The sequence below is a fragment of the Hyla sarda genome, chromosome 1 (assembly GCF_029499605.1).
Source record: "Hyla sarda isolate aHylSar1 chromosome 1, aHylSar1.hap1, whole genome shotgun sequence".
NCBI lineage: Eukaryota > Metazoa > Chordata > Amphibia > Anura > Hylidae > Hyla > Hyla sarda.
This window is the reverse complement of record NC_079189.1, coordinates 390321155-390335739: the sequence shown is the minus strand read 5'-3', so window position 1 is coordinate 390335739 and position 14585 is coordinate 390321155. Positions and strand designations below refer to the sequence as shown.

The 14585-nt window shown below is 48.7% G+C and overlaps 1 long non-coding RNA gene across 2 annotated transcripts in view; it reads right to left on the bottom strand.

Moving 5' to 3' along the window:
- Positions 1-403: 403 nt before the first annotated feature.
- LOC130308236 (uncharacterized) overlaps positions 404-14585 on the bottom strand; it is an 80346-nt gene continuing 66164 nt past the window's right edge. For both annotated transcript variants that reach the window (XR_008857238.1, XR_008857237.1), the window contains exon 4: positions 404-502. This is a non-coding gene — a long non-coding RNA (uncharacterized LOC130308236). The remainder of the gene's footprint in view (positions 503-14585) is intronic.

Sequence of the window (14585 nt, the reverse complement as noted above, 5' to 3'; positions counted from 1 at the left end):
GGGTGCAAACAGCAATGGGGTCTTAATGCTTTAAATCCAGGTGCTGACCTGATTTTACCATGTTGTAGCATGGTAAAATCAGATAGAAGGGAGAAATTCTGAATGGATAGCTAGAGCGGCAGAGATCAGCTGGACTGAATGGTGCAGCTACTTTTGTGTACTTTCTGTGAATTTGTTATATGGGCATTGTAGTTTTGTCACCCCCTCCCTACCGTGAAATAACCCTGCACCTGCAGACTGGTTTCATTTAAACCAGATTTATACAGGAAAAATAAATGATACAGGAAAAATTGCAGACAAAACTTCTGAAGTTATATCATGTACACACCTGGACTTGGACTTTCATGTCTTCTATTCCGTCTTCTGAACTCTTTCCCTTATTTATTTACTTAGTAAAGTTGCTGTCAGGAGGAGATTCCTAATTCCGCTTTTATCAGTAACTGGAGGACACATGAAAGTACTAACTCTTCTGTGTACTTCTCAAAAACACCTGCATAGTAGACTGTAAAAAAATATCAAGACTTAAAAAGAACAAAAACTCTCAAGCATCTAAACAAAACAAGAAAAAAACTCTTTAACTCAGCCACAAGGATATTTTGCTTTTCATGTGGGAGAGATTTGTGGAAAAACTGCCAGTTTGCAGAATAACCTTCTCCAGCGTTTTACTTCTTTCTATGAAAAAAAAATAAAAACCACGAACATTTGAATTGAATCAGCATGTTGTACATAAAGGACACAGATGTTTAAGCTCCCAGAATTGTCAGCTTGGTGACTCTGTTAGCCTACAAAGACCCTGACTCTCTTTAATCTACTTATTTTGTCCACTGAAGCAGAATAGTAACACAAGTCTAAATTTAGATTCACGGAGAGTTAAAAAAAGAACAAGAAAATATATTTTTATCTCTCCCAACCAACCATGTTATTGCATCGTAGTTTCTTTAAGTCAACAATCTGTGTGGTGCTGAAAATGTGTTCCCTTTAATCAGGATATGGCATTGTAAGTGCACAGCATTAGTGCCAGGGCAGTAATATATATATTTTTATATATATATATATATATATATATATGTGTGTGTATATATATATATATATATATATATATATACAGTCATGGCCGTAAATGTTGGCACCCCTGAAATTTTTCAAGAAAGTGCAGTAACACATGTTTTGCTATACACATGTTTATTCCCTTTGTGTGTATTGCAACAAAACAAAAAAGGGAGGAAAAAAAGAAAATTGGACATAATGTCACACCAAACTTCAAAATGGGCTGGACAAAATTATAGGCACCCTTTCAAAATTATGGAAAAATAAGATAGTTTCAAGCATGTGATGCTCCTTTAAACTTACCTGGGGCAAGTAAGGTGTGGGCAATAGAAAAATCACACCTGAAAGCAGATAAAAAGGAAAGAAGTTCACTAAGTCTTTGCATTGTGGGTCTGTGTGCCACACTAAGCATGGACAACAGAAAGAGGAGAGAACTGTCTGAGGACTGGAGAACCAAAATGGTGGAAAAATATCAACAATCTCAAGGTTACAAGTACATCTCCAGAAATATAGATTTGCCTTTGTCCACAGTGCGCAACATTATCACTAAGTTTTCAACCCATGGCACTGTATCTAATCTCCCTGGGCATGGACGGAAGAGAAAAATTTATGAAAGGTGTCAACACAGGATAGTTCAGATGGTAAATAAGCAGCCCCAAACAAGTTCCAAGGATATTCAAGCTGTCCTGCAGGCTCAGGAAGCATCAGTGTCAGCACAAATTATCCGTCGACATTTAAATGAAATGAAATGCTATGGCAGGAGACCCAGGAGGACGCCACTGCTGACACAGAGACCTAAAAAAGCAAGACTACATTTTGCCAAAATGAACTTGAGTAAGCCAAAATCCTTCTGGGAAAACATCTTGTGGACAGATGAGACCAAGATAGAGCTTTTTGGTAAAGCACATCATTCTACTGTTTACCGAAAATAGAATGAGGCCTACAAAGAAAAGCACACAGTACCTACAGTGAAATATGATGGAGGTTCAATGTTTTGGGGTTGTTTTCCTGCCTCTGGCACTGGGTGCCTTGAATTTGTGCAAGGCATCATGAAATCTGAGGATTACCAATGGATTTTGGGTCGCACTGTACAGCCCAGTTTAAGAAAGTTGGGTTTGCATCTGAGATCTTGGGTTTTCCAGCAGGACAATGACCCCCAAACATACGTCAAAAAGCACCCAGAAATGGATGGCAGCAAATTGCTGGAGAGTTCTGAAGCGGCCAGCAATGAATCCAGATCTAAATCCCATTGAACACCTGTGGAGAGATCTTAAAATTGCTTTTGGGAAAAGGCGCCTTCCAATAAGAGAGACCTGGAGCAGCAGTTTTAAAAGGAAGAGTGGTCCAACATTTTGGCTGAGAGGAGTAAGAAGCTTATTGATGATCATAGGAAGCGACTGATTTTAGTTATTTTTTCCAAAGGGTGTGCAACCAAATATTAAGTTAAGGGTGCAAATAATTTTGTCCAGCCCATGTTTGGAGTTTGGTGTGACATTATGTCCAATTTGCTTTTTTTCCTACCTTTTTGGTTTAGTTCCAATACACACAAAGGGAATAAACATGTGTATCGCAAAACATGTATTACTGCAATCCCTTTCCGTGAGAAATACTTAATTTTCTAATTTTCTAGAAAAACTCCAGGGGTGCCAACATTTACGGCCATGACTGTGTATATATATATATATATATATATATATATATATATATATATATATACACCTTTATTCATTAGCTCACAGTTTTTGAAATCATCTTACCTTGTGGTGGTGGTGGTGGTGTGTGTCCATGGGTCATCTCTTGTCCATGACTCATGGACAAACCTGATGCTGCTGCAGGACTTCTTAGTGTCCCAGTATGTATGGGGACACATAGACACTTAAAGAACCATATTACAAAAGGTCTTTCATTTTCATCAGTAACAACATATAAAAGGTTTTTGGATCTGACAGTGCCCATTTGATTGTGTAATGATATGCTACCTTTTGTATCTTTTGTATTCAATATGCAAATGAGCTCTTTGGTTCACAGCTTATTCTTCTAGCTCATGCTATAGAAGGAAATGGGAGGGGTTGGAGCTGACATGACAGTTACACCTCCAGTGCACCAAAGAGCTTATTTGCATATTGATAAAAAAAAAAAAGGTTTTTCAGACAATATTTTTGAAAGAAAGCCGCTGTGTTTTTCTAATATTGAATATTTTTGTAATGATTTTTATTCTACTTTCATTTATTTGAGAGATATTTCATGAATTCAGAATGTTCAGCATTGTTTTGTGTCATATCTGTAAATTGTTTATTTGTGAAAAAAATAAGTGATTGTAATATTTGCCATGACTGCAAATAGCCTAGCTTCAAGCACTCTGTCTCTTTAGTTGCACTTTTTTGTCCCTTTTGTATAGGATATTCTTGATATTTTGTGTAGCACTGTAATGCAGCACGACCCCTTTCCATTTAAAATGTGTCTAAACACTCATACTTTTTTAAACGCTTCTGTATCTCTTGCTATGACCCTTGACAGTTGTGGTCACTATGCTCTCAACAGTGTTTAAGTAGGTCAGAAACCAAGGACTGAAACATCTAAGTTCTTAAGAAAGTAAACTTTGCTTCTGAGCCAGTGTCAAAGGTGTAAAATGTGCTGAGAATTTTCCTTTTGACACAGTTTTAAAGAAATGGCTGAAAGTTTAGAGAAATGAAACTAAAGCACAGTACTGACCATAAGCACTATGGTGGCTGCGGCTTGGACAGGTTTGGGCTACATGGTTAACAAGTGAAAATATTTTTAACCAAGCAGCACACTACCACCAAGTGTACAGGCAGTCTACACAGAAGAAATGTCTGCGACTGTCTTCTGAATGGGAATTGCACTCAAGACAAAAAGAGCTTTTTGAAACCGATGCGTCTTTGGTGCAGTTTTTCAGAGCCACGGTGTTCTTTTACCATAATTGTGCAAACAGTAGTATCTCCTAGGAACTTGCTCAAACTACAGACTATATGCACTATATTTTCGGTCCAGTTTGGCAGCCAGAATAATTTAAATACAAAGCCAATTGTCAGAAGAGTGAGCCCTGAGATTCCCCAGAACCCCTTTACCTGCCTATTGCATAGCCACCCTTTACTGGGACTCTACAACTTGCAGACAGTCCAAACGCTAACTAAAGTGCAGGGTAAAACAGCAAGTCAATTAAAATCAGCAGCAAAGTCACAGAGGCTGGAGGCCTAGGAATACAACTTACTAGCTGCCAACTGGTCAAAGACAGTAACTGTCACGATTCGGCTTCCAGGTAGTGGATCCTCTGTGTCAGCGAGGGATTGGCGTGGACCGTGCTAGTGGACCGGTTCTAAGAGGCTACTGGTGTCCACCAGAGCCCGCCGCAAAGCGGGATGGTCTTGCTGCGGCAGTAGCAACCAGGTCGTATCCACTAGCAACGGCTCAACCTCGCTGACTGCTGAGAAGGCGTGGGACAGAAGGACTAGGCAGAGGCAAGGTCAGACGTAGCAGAAGGTCGGGGCAGGCGGTAAGGTTCGTAGTCAAGATGGATAGCAGAAGTTCAGGTAACACAGGCTTTGGACACACTAAACGCTTTCACTGGCACAAAGCAACAAGATCCGGCAAGGGAGTGCAGGGGCAGTGAGCAGATATATTCTGGGAGCAGGTGGAAGCCAATTAAGCTAATTGGGCCAGGCACCAATCATTGGTGCACTGGCCCTTTAAGTCTCAGAGAGCTGGCGCGCGCGCGCCCTAGAGAGCGGAGCCGCGCGTGCCAGCACATGACAGCAGGGGACCGGGACGGGTAAGTGACCTGGGATGCGATTCGCGAGCGGGCGCGTCCCGCTGTGCGAATCGCATCCCCGACGGCCATGACAGTGCAGCGCTCCCGGTCAGCGGGACTGACCGGGGCGCTGCGGGGAGAGAGACGCCGTGAGCGCTCCGGGGAGGAGCGGGGACCCGGAGCGCTAGGCGTAACAGTACCCCCCCCCCTTAGGTCTCCCCTTTTCTTTGTCTGGTAACTGCCTCCCCTGGGATGAGGACACCGGGAAAGAATGGAGGGTTTCCTCAACGGCAGTCAGTACAGCAGGAGTGGGAATGGGGAGGGAGGGCAGAGGGCGAAGCCTGGCATGGGGCACTGTGACACCAGGACGGGGCCATGAGGAGGCACTGAGGCTTGCCTGACGGGACTGGGAGGGGGGGAGAGGCACTTCCTATGGCAGGCAGAGTCCCAGTTCTTGATCTCCCCGGTGGTCCAATCAAGGGTGGGAGAATGAAGCCGGAGCCATGGCAGACCGAGGAGGACCTCAGAGGTACAGTTGGGAAGGACGAATAACTCAATCCTTTCGTGGTGGGGTCCAATACACATCAGGAGGGGTTCTGTGCGGTAACGCACGGTGCAATCCAATCTGACTCCGTTGACCGCGGAAATGTAGAGCGGCTTGATGAGACGGGTCACCGGGATGCGGAATTTATTCACAAACGACTCCAAAATAAAATTCCCAGAGGCACCAGAGTCCAAGCAGGCCATGGCTGAGAGGGAGGAGTTGGCTGAAGGAGAAATCCGCACGGGCACCGTGAGACGTGGAGAAACAGACTTAGAACCAAGAGATGCCACACCCACGTGAGCTGGGTGCGTGCGTGCGTTTCCCAGACGTGGAGGACGGATAGGGCAATCCACCAAGAAATGCTCGGTACTGGCACAGTACAGACAGAGATTTTTTTCCCTACGGCGATTCCTCTCTTCCTGGGTCAGGCGAGACCGATCCACTTGCATGGCCTCCTCGGCGGGAGGCCCAGGCGTAGACTGCAAAGGATGCTGTGGGAGAGGTGCCCAGAGATCTAAGTCTTTTTCCTGGCGGAGCTCTTGGTGTCGCTCAGAAAAACGCATGTCAATGCGGGTAGCCAAATGGATGAGTTCTTGGAGGTTGGCAGGAATCTCTCGTGCGGCCAGCACATCCTTGCTGCGACTGGATAGGCCTTTTTTAAAGGTCGCGCAGAGAGCCTCGTTATTCCATGATAACTCGGAAGCAAGAGTACGAAACTGGATGGCGTACTCGCCCACTGAAGAATTACCCTGGACCAGGTTCAACAGGGCAGTCTCGGCAGAAGAAGCTCGGGCTGGCTCCTCGAAGACACTCCGGACTTCAGCGAAGAAGGACTGGACTGTGGCTGAGGCAGGATCATTGCAGTCCCAGAGCGGTGTGGCCCAAGACAAGGCCTTTCCAGAAAGAAGGCTCACTACGAACGCCACCTTAGACCGTTCTGTAGGAAACAAGTCCGACAACATCTCCATATGCAGGGAACACTGAGACAAAAATCCACGGCAGAGTTTAGAGTCCCCATCAAATTTGTCCGGCAGGGACAAGCGGAGGCTAGGAGCGGCCACTCGCTGCGGAGGAGGTGCAGGAGCTGGCGGAGGAGATGGTTGCTGCTGTAGCAGAGGCAGAAGTTGCTGTAACGTGGCGGTCAACTGCGACAGCTGCTGTCCTTGTTGGGCAATTTGCTGCGATTGCTGAGCGACCACCGTGGTAAGGTCAGCGAGACTTGGCAGCGGTACCTCAGCGGGATCCATGGCCGGATCTACTGTCACGATTCGGCTTCCAGGTAGTGGATCCTCTGTGTCAGCGAGGGATTGGCGTGGACCGTGCTAGTGGACCGGATCTAAGAGGCTACTGGTGTTCACCAGAGCCCGCCGCAAAGCGGGATGGTCTTGCTGCGGCAGTAGCAATCAGGTCGTATCCACTAGCAACGGCTCAACCTCGCTGACTGCTGAGAAGGCGTGGGACAGAAGGACTAGGCAGAGGCAAGGTCAGACGTAGCAGAAGGTCGGGGCAGGCAGCAAGGTTCGTAGTCAAGATGGATAGCAGAAGTTCAGGTAACACAGGCTTTGGACACACTAAACGCTGTCACGATGCCGGCTGGCAGGTAGTGGATCCTCTGTGCCAGAGAGGGATTGGCGTGGACCGTGCTAGTGGATCGGTTCTAAGTCACTACTGGTTTTCACCAGAGCCCGCCGCAAAGCGGGATGGTCTTGCTGCGGCGGTAGTGACCAGGTCGTATCCACTAGCAACGGCTCAACCTCTCTGGCTGCTGAAGATAGGCGCGGTACAAGGGAGTAGACAGAAGCAAGGTCGGACGTAGCAGAAGGTCGGGGCAGGCAGCAAGGATCGTAGTCAGGGGCAACGGCAGGAGGTCTGGAACACAGGCTAGGAACATACAAGGAACGCTTTCACTGGCACAATGGCAACAAGATCCGGCAGGGAAGTGCAGGGGAAGTGAGGTGATATAGGGAAGTGCACAGGTGAAGACACTAATTGGAATCACTGCGCCAATCAGCGGCGCAGTGGCCCTTTAAATCGCAAAGACCCGGCGCGCGCGCGCCCTAGGGAGCGGGGCCGCGCGCGCCGGGACAGGACCGAGGGAGAGCGAGTCAGGTACGGGAGCCGGGGTGCGCATCGCGAGCGGGCGCTACCCGCATCGCGAATCGCATCCCGGCTGGCAGCAGAATCGCAGCGCCCCGGGTCAGTGGATCTGACCGGAGCGCTGCAGCGGAGAGAGTGTAGCGAGCGCTCCGGGGAGGAGCGGGGACCCGGAGCGCTCGGCGTAACAGTACCCCCCCCCTTGGGTCTCCCCCTCTTTTTAGGGCCTGAGAACCTGAGGAGCAGACTTTTATCTAGGATGTTGTCCTCAGGTTCCCAGGATCTCTCTTCAGGACCACAACCCTCCCAGTCCACTAAAAAAAAAGTTTTCCCTCTGACCTTTTTAGAGGCTAAGATCTCTTTGACAGAGAAGATGTCCGAGGAGCCGGAAACAGGAGTGGGAGGAACAGATTTGGGAGAAAAACGGTTGAGGATGAGTGGTTTAAGAAGAGAGACGTGAAAGGCATTAGGGATACGAAGAGAAGGAGGAAGAAGAAGTTTGTAAGAGACAGGATTAATTTGACACAAAATTTTGAAAGGACCAAGATAGCGTGGTCCCAACTTGTAGCTAGGGACACGGAAGCGGACATATTTAGCGGAGAGCCATACCTTGTCTCCAGGGGAAAAAACGGGAGGAGCTCTTCTTTTCTTATCCGCGAACCTCTTCATGCGTGAAGAAGCCTGTAAGAGAGAATTTTGGGTCTCTCTCCATATAATGGAAAGGTCACGAGAAATTTCATCCACAGCGGGCAGACCAGAGGGCAAGGGGGTAGGGAGGGGGGGAAGAGGGTGACGGCCGTACACCACGAAAAATGGGGATTTGGAGGAAGATTCAGAGACTCTGAAGTTATACGAGAATTCGGCCCATGGAAGGAGATCTGCCCAGTCATCCTGGCGGGAGGAAACAAAATGTCGCAAATAATCACCCAAGACTTGGTTAATTCTTTCTACTTGTCCATTGGACTGGGGATGATATGCAGAAGAAAAATTTAATTTAATCTTGAGTTGTTTACAGAGAGCCCTCCAGAATTTAGACACGAATTGGACGCCTCTATCCGAGACGATCTGCGTAGGCAACCCGTGAAGACGAAAAATGTGTACAAAAAATTGTTTAGCCAACTGAGGCGCTGAAGGAAGACCAGGAAGAGGGATGAAATGTGCCATTTTGGAGAATCGATCAACGACCACCCAAATAACAGTGTTGCCACGGGAAGGGGGTAAATCAGTAATAAAATCCATACCAATCAGAGACCAAGGCTGTTCGGGGACAGGCAGGGGATGAAGAAAACCAGCGGGCTTCTGGCGAGGAGTCTTATCCCGGGCACAGATAGTGCAGGCTCGCACAAAGTCCACAACATCCGTCTCCAGAGTCGGCCACCAATAGAAGCGGGAGATGAGTTGCACAGATTTCTTGATGCCCCCATGACCAGCGAGATGGGAGGAGTGACCCCATTTGAGGATTCCGAGGCGTTGGCGTGGAGAAACAAAGGTCTTTCCTGGAGGAGTTTGCCTGATGGAGGCTGGAGAAGTGGAGATCAGGCAGTCAGGTGGAATGATGTGTTGCGGAGAGAGTTCAACTTCTGAGGCATCCGAGGAACGAGAGAGAGCATCGGCCCTAATGTTCTTATCGGCAGGACGAAAGTGAATCTCAAAATTAAATCGGGCAAAGAACAGAGACCACCGGGCCTGGCGAGGATTCAGTCGTTGGGCAGACTGGAGGTAGGAGAGGTTCTTGTGGTCGGTGTAAATAATAACTGGAAATCTTGATCCCTCCAGCAGATGCCTCCATTCCTCAAGTGCTAATTTAATGGCTAGAAGCTCTCGATCCCCGATGGAGTAGTTCCTCTCCGCCGGAGAGAAGGTCCTAGAAAAAAAACCACAAGTGACAGCATGCCCGGAAGAATTTTTTTGTAAAAGAACAGCTCCAGCTCCCACTGAGGAGGCATCAACCTCCAATAGGAAGGGTTTGGAAGGGTCAGGTCTGGAGAGCACGGGAGCCGAAGAAAAGGCAGACTTGAGTCGTTTAAAGGCGTCTTCCGCTTGAGGAGGCCACGACTTGGGATCGGCATTTTTTTTGGTTAAAGCCACGATAGGTGCCACAACGGTAGAAAAATGTGGAATAAATTGCCTGTAATAATTGGCGAACCCCAAAAAGCGTTGGATAGCACGGAGTCCGGAGGGGCGTGGCCAATCTAAGACGGCAGAGAGTTTGTCTGGATCCATTTGTAGTCCCTGGCCAGAGACCAAATATCCTAGAAAAGGAAGAGATTGGCATTCAAACAGACATTTCTCAATTTTGGCATAGAGTTGATTGTCACGAAGTCTCTGAAGAACCATACGGACATGCTGGCGGTGTTCTTCTAGATTGGCAGAAAAAATTAGGATATCGTCCAGATATACAACAACACAGGAGTATAACAGATCACGAAAAATTTCATTGACAAAGTCTTGGAAGACAGCAGGGGCGTTGCACAGGCCAAAGGGCATGACCAGATACTCAAAGTGTCCATCTCTGGTGTTAAACGCCGTTTTCCACTCATCCCCCTCTCTGATGCGGATGAGGTTATAGGCGCCTCTTAAGTCCAATTTAGTAAAGATGTGGGCACCTTGGAGGCGATCAAAGAGTTCAGAGATGAGGGGTAGGGGGTAGCGGTTCTTAACCGTGATTTTATTAAGACCGCGGTAGTCAATGCAAGGACGTAGGGAGCCATCTTTTTTGGACACAAAGAAAAATCCAGCTCCGGCAGGAGAGGAGGATTTACGGATAAAGCCTTTTTTTAAATTTTCCTGGACATACTCAGACATGGCAAGAGTCTCTGGGGCAGAGAGAGGATAAATTCTGCCCCGGGGTGGAGTAGTACCCGGGAGGGGGTCGATAGGGCAATCATAAGGCCTGTGAGGAGGTAGAGTCTCAGCTTGTTTTTTGCAGAAAACATCCGCGAAGTCCATATAGGCCTTAGGGAGACCGGTTACTGAGGGAACCACAGAGTCACGGCAAGGGTTACTGGGAACCGGTCTTAGACAGTCCTTGGAACAAGAGGGCCCCCAACTCTTGATCTCCCCAGTGGACCAATCCAGGGTTGGGGAATGAAGTTGAAGCCAGGGAAGTCCAAGGAGAATTTCCGAGGTGCAATTGGGGAGGACCAAAAGTTCAATCCTCTCGTGATGAGATCCGATGCTCATTAGAAGGGGCTCCGTGCGGAAGCGTATGGTACAGTCCAATCTTTCATTGTTTACACAATTGATGTAAAGGGGTCTGGCGAGACTGGTCACTGGGATGTTGAACCTGTTGACGAGAGAGGCCAAAATAAAATTTCCTGCAGATCCAGAGTCCAAGAAGGCCACGGTAGAGAAGGAGAAGGCAGAGGCAGACATCCGCACAGGCACAGTAAGACGTGGAGAAGCAGAGTAGACATCAAGGACTGTCTCTCCTTTGTGCGGAGTCAGCGGACGTCTTTCCAGGCGGGGAGGACGGATAGGACAATCCCTCAGGAAGTGTTCGGTACTAGCACAGTACAGGCAGAGGTTCTCCATGCGGCGTCGTGTCCTCTCTTGAGGTGTCAGGCGAGACCGGTCGACCTGCATAGCCTCCACGGCGGGAGGCACAGGAACAGATTGCAGGGGACCAGAGGAGAGAGGAGCCGAGGAGAAGAAACGCCTCGTGCGAACAGAGTCCATATCTTGGCGGAGCTCCTGACGCCTTTCGGAAAAACGCATGTCAATGCGAGTGGCTAGGTGAATAAGTTCATGTAGATTAGCAGGAATTTCTCGTGCGGCCAGAACATCTTTAATGTTGCTGGATAGGCCTTTTTTAAAGGTCGCGCAGAGGGCCTCATTATTCCAGGACAGAAGCAAGAGTACGGAATTGTACGGCATACTCGCCAACGGAAGAATTACCCTGGACCAGGTTCAACAGGGCAGTCTCAGCAGAAGAGGCTCGGGCAGGTTCCTCAAAGACACTTCGGACTTCCGAGAAGAAGGAGTGTACAGAGGCAGTGACAGGGTCATTGCGGTCCCAGAGCGGTGTGGCCCATGACAGGGCTTTTCCGGACAGAAGGCTGACTACGAAAGCCACCTTAGACCTTTCAGTGGGAAACAGGTCCGACATCATCTCCAGATGCAGGGAACATTGGGAAAGAAAGCCACGGCAAAACTTAGAGTCCCCATCAAATTTATCCGGCAAGGATAGGCGTAGCCCAGGAGCGGCCACTCGCTGCGGAGGAGGTGCAGGAGCTGGCGGAGGAGATGACTGCTGAAGCTGTGGTAGTAACTGTTGTAGCATAACGGTCAGTTGAGACAGCTGTTGGCCTTGTTGCGCTATCTGTTGTGACTGCTGGGCGACCACCGTGGTGAGGTCAGCGACAACTGGCAGAGGAACTTCAGCGGGATCCATGGCCGGATCTACTGTCACGATGCCGGCTGGCAGGTAGTGGATCCTCTGTGCCAGAGAGGGATTGGCGTGGACCGTGCTAGTGGATCGGTTCTAAGTCACTACTGGTTTTCACCAGAGCCCGCCGCAAAGCGGGATGGTCTTGCTGCGGCGGTAGTGACCAGGTCGTATCCACTAGCAACGGCTCAACCTCTCTGGCTGCTGAAGATAGGCGCGGTACAAGGGAGTAGACAGAAGCAAGGTCGGACGTAGCAGAAGGTCGGGGCAGGCAGCAAGGATCGTAGTCAGGGGCAACGGCAGGAGGTCTGGAACACAGGCTAGGAACATACAAGGAACGCTTTCACTGGCACAATGGCAACAAGATCCGGCAGGGAAGTGCAGGGGAAGTGAGGTGATATAGGGAAGTGCACAGGTGAAGACACTAATTGGAATCACTGCGCCAATCAGCGGCGCAGTGGCCCTTTAAATCGCAAAGACCCGGCGCGCGCGCGCCCTAGGGAGCGGGGCCGCGCGCGCCGGGACAGGACCGAGGGAGAGCGAGTCAGGTACGGGAGCCGGGGTGCGCATCGCGAGCGGGCGCTACCCGCATCGCGAATCGCATCCCGGCTGGCAGCAGAATCGCAGCGCCCCGGGTCAGTGGATCTGACCGGAGCGCTGCAGCGGAGAGAGTGTAGCGAGCGCTCCGGGGAGGAGCGGGGACCCGGAGCGCTCGGCGTAACAAACGCTTTCACTGGCACAAGGCAACAAGATCCGGCAAGGGAGTGCAGGGGCAGTGAGCAGATATATTCTGGGAGCAGGTGGAAGCCAATTAAGCTAATTGGGCCAGGCACCAATCATTGGTGCACTGGCCCTTTAAGTCTCAGAGAGCTGGCGCGCGCGCACCCTAGAGAGCGGAGCCGCGCGCGCCAGCACATGACAGCAGGGGACCGGGACGGGTAAGTGACCTGGGATGCGATTCGCGAGCGGGCGCGTCCCGCTGTGCGAATCCCATCCCCGACGGCCATGACAGTGCAGCGCTCCCGGTCAGCGGGACTGACCGGGGCGCTGCGGGGAGAGAGACGCCGTGAGCGCTCCGGGGAGGAGCGGGGACCCGGAGCGCTAGGCGTAACAGTAACTCTTACCTGACCAGGGAGAAGAATACACAGATCAGTCAGGAGCGCTCAATACAGCCCCCTCCCCCCCCCTCCTTTAAAGAGGGGTCACCCGACCCTCTAAAAACATAAACAAGCAAAGGAAACATAATCTGATAAAAATAATACAAAAAATACCTGGTGCCCAAGTGGCCTCCATAATGGCCACCTGGATGCACATGCTTGAAACAGGAGCTGAAGACTATCTTCGCCGCTGCAGAGTCCTGGACTGGCCAAGAAGGTCCTTACATCAGGTCCACTTGAGACAAACAGGAATCCAAGATGAGAAGTGACACCAGAACAAGTATCAGGGCTGCTGATCCTGTCATGATAGAGTCACATAGGGCAGGAAAGAGTGAGCCCTGAGCCTTCCCAGAACCCCTTTCCCTGCTTATTGCATAGCCACCCTAAAAATGGCTCTACAACGTGTAGACAGTCTATACACTAACTGAAGTGGAGGATGAAACAGCAAGTCAATTAAAATGCAGCAAAGCCACAAAGGCTGGAGGCCTAGAAATATAATTTACTAGATGTTGATAGGTGTCGATAGGTCAAAGGTTGTAACTCTTACCTAACCAGGGAGAAGAATACACAGATTAGTCAGGTGCGCTCATTACACCATTTATCCTATTTTAGTTTAGTCTCAACAACCAGTTTTATTACCACCAACAATCACTCCTCTGCTTTTAACACCACTTGCATGTAGTAGACAATGGCTGCACAATTTTTCAGGTGATATCACACTTTTTCTGGCAAAATCACAAAGCCATTGGCCATTACATTTGGGCTGGGGTTTGGCATTCATGCAATAGCTGCACTGTTAGACCATATCCCAACAGCTCTACCTATGTGCAGGTTTCTGAATTGTCCTCATTTCTGGAGCGTATCAAAGAGAACCCCCTGAAACTCTACCAACAAAGTTTTAGGTTCTTTTTTTTCTTTTTTCCTTTTTTTTACAAAAGCACTTTAGCTTGCATTGAGCAGTCAAGAAAAAGAAGCCATAACTTTCAAGGCAATTTTCCAAATCGTTTTCACAAACCAAATGTTAGAAAAACTTAGAGAGATGAGGAATTACAAGAGAAGTACACTTATAGTATGAAAGTAATTTTAACCTAAAGCAAGAAGCAGGAGGAGAAATGGCAAGACAAAGAGTAGCCTCACTGTCTCCTCTTTACCATCTTTGTCAGGATCAACCAAGCAAGAGCAGAGCTGGGAGACATACATGTGGCTTTGGTAAAACCCAAGACTCAACTAAAGATTAGCCGGTCTAGTTCCACCAATTCCCCAGAAAAAGAAGGTTGGACTAAGGACTTTCTCCTGCAATTGTTGGTTAGGAGATGCATGTGACCAAATTACTATTCAACTGTGTACCTTAATGGCACACAATTAAACCCTTAACATTTTACAAGACCTCAATGTATATATTATATTAAATATAATGCAGAGAAATACATTTGCAAAACTCTAAGCAACTTTCTTACCAACAACACTCTAGTGGATGGTAGCTGGAGCAGCCGTACTGGGACACTACATAAGCATTGCAATGCAAGAAGTGTCTGGCATTGGCTTATTCCCCTCTTTCCATTGAAATAATTGTACATGGTCAACTGA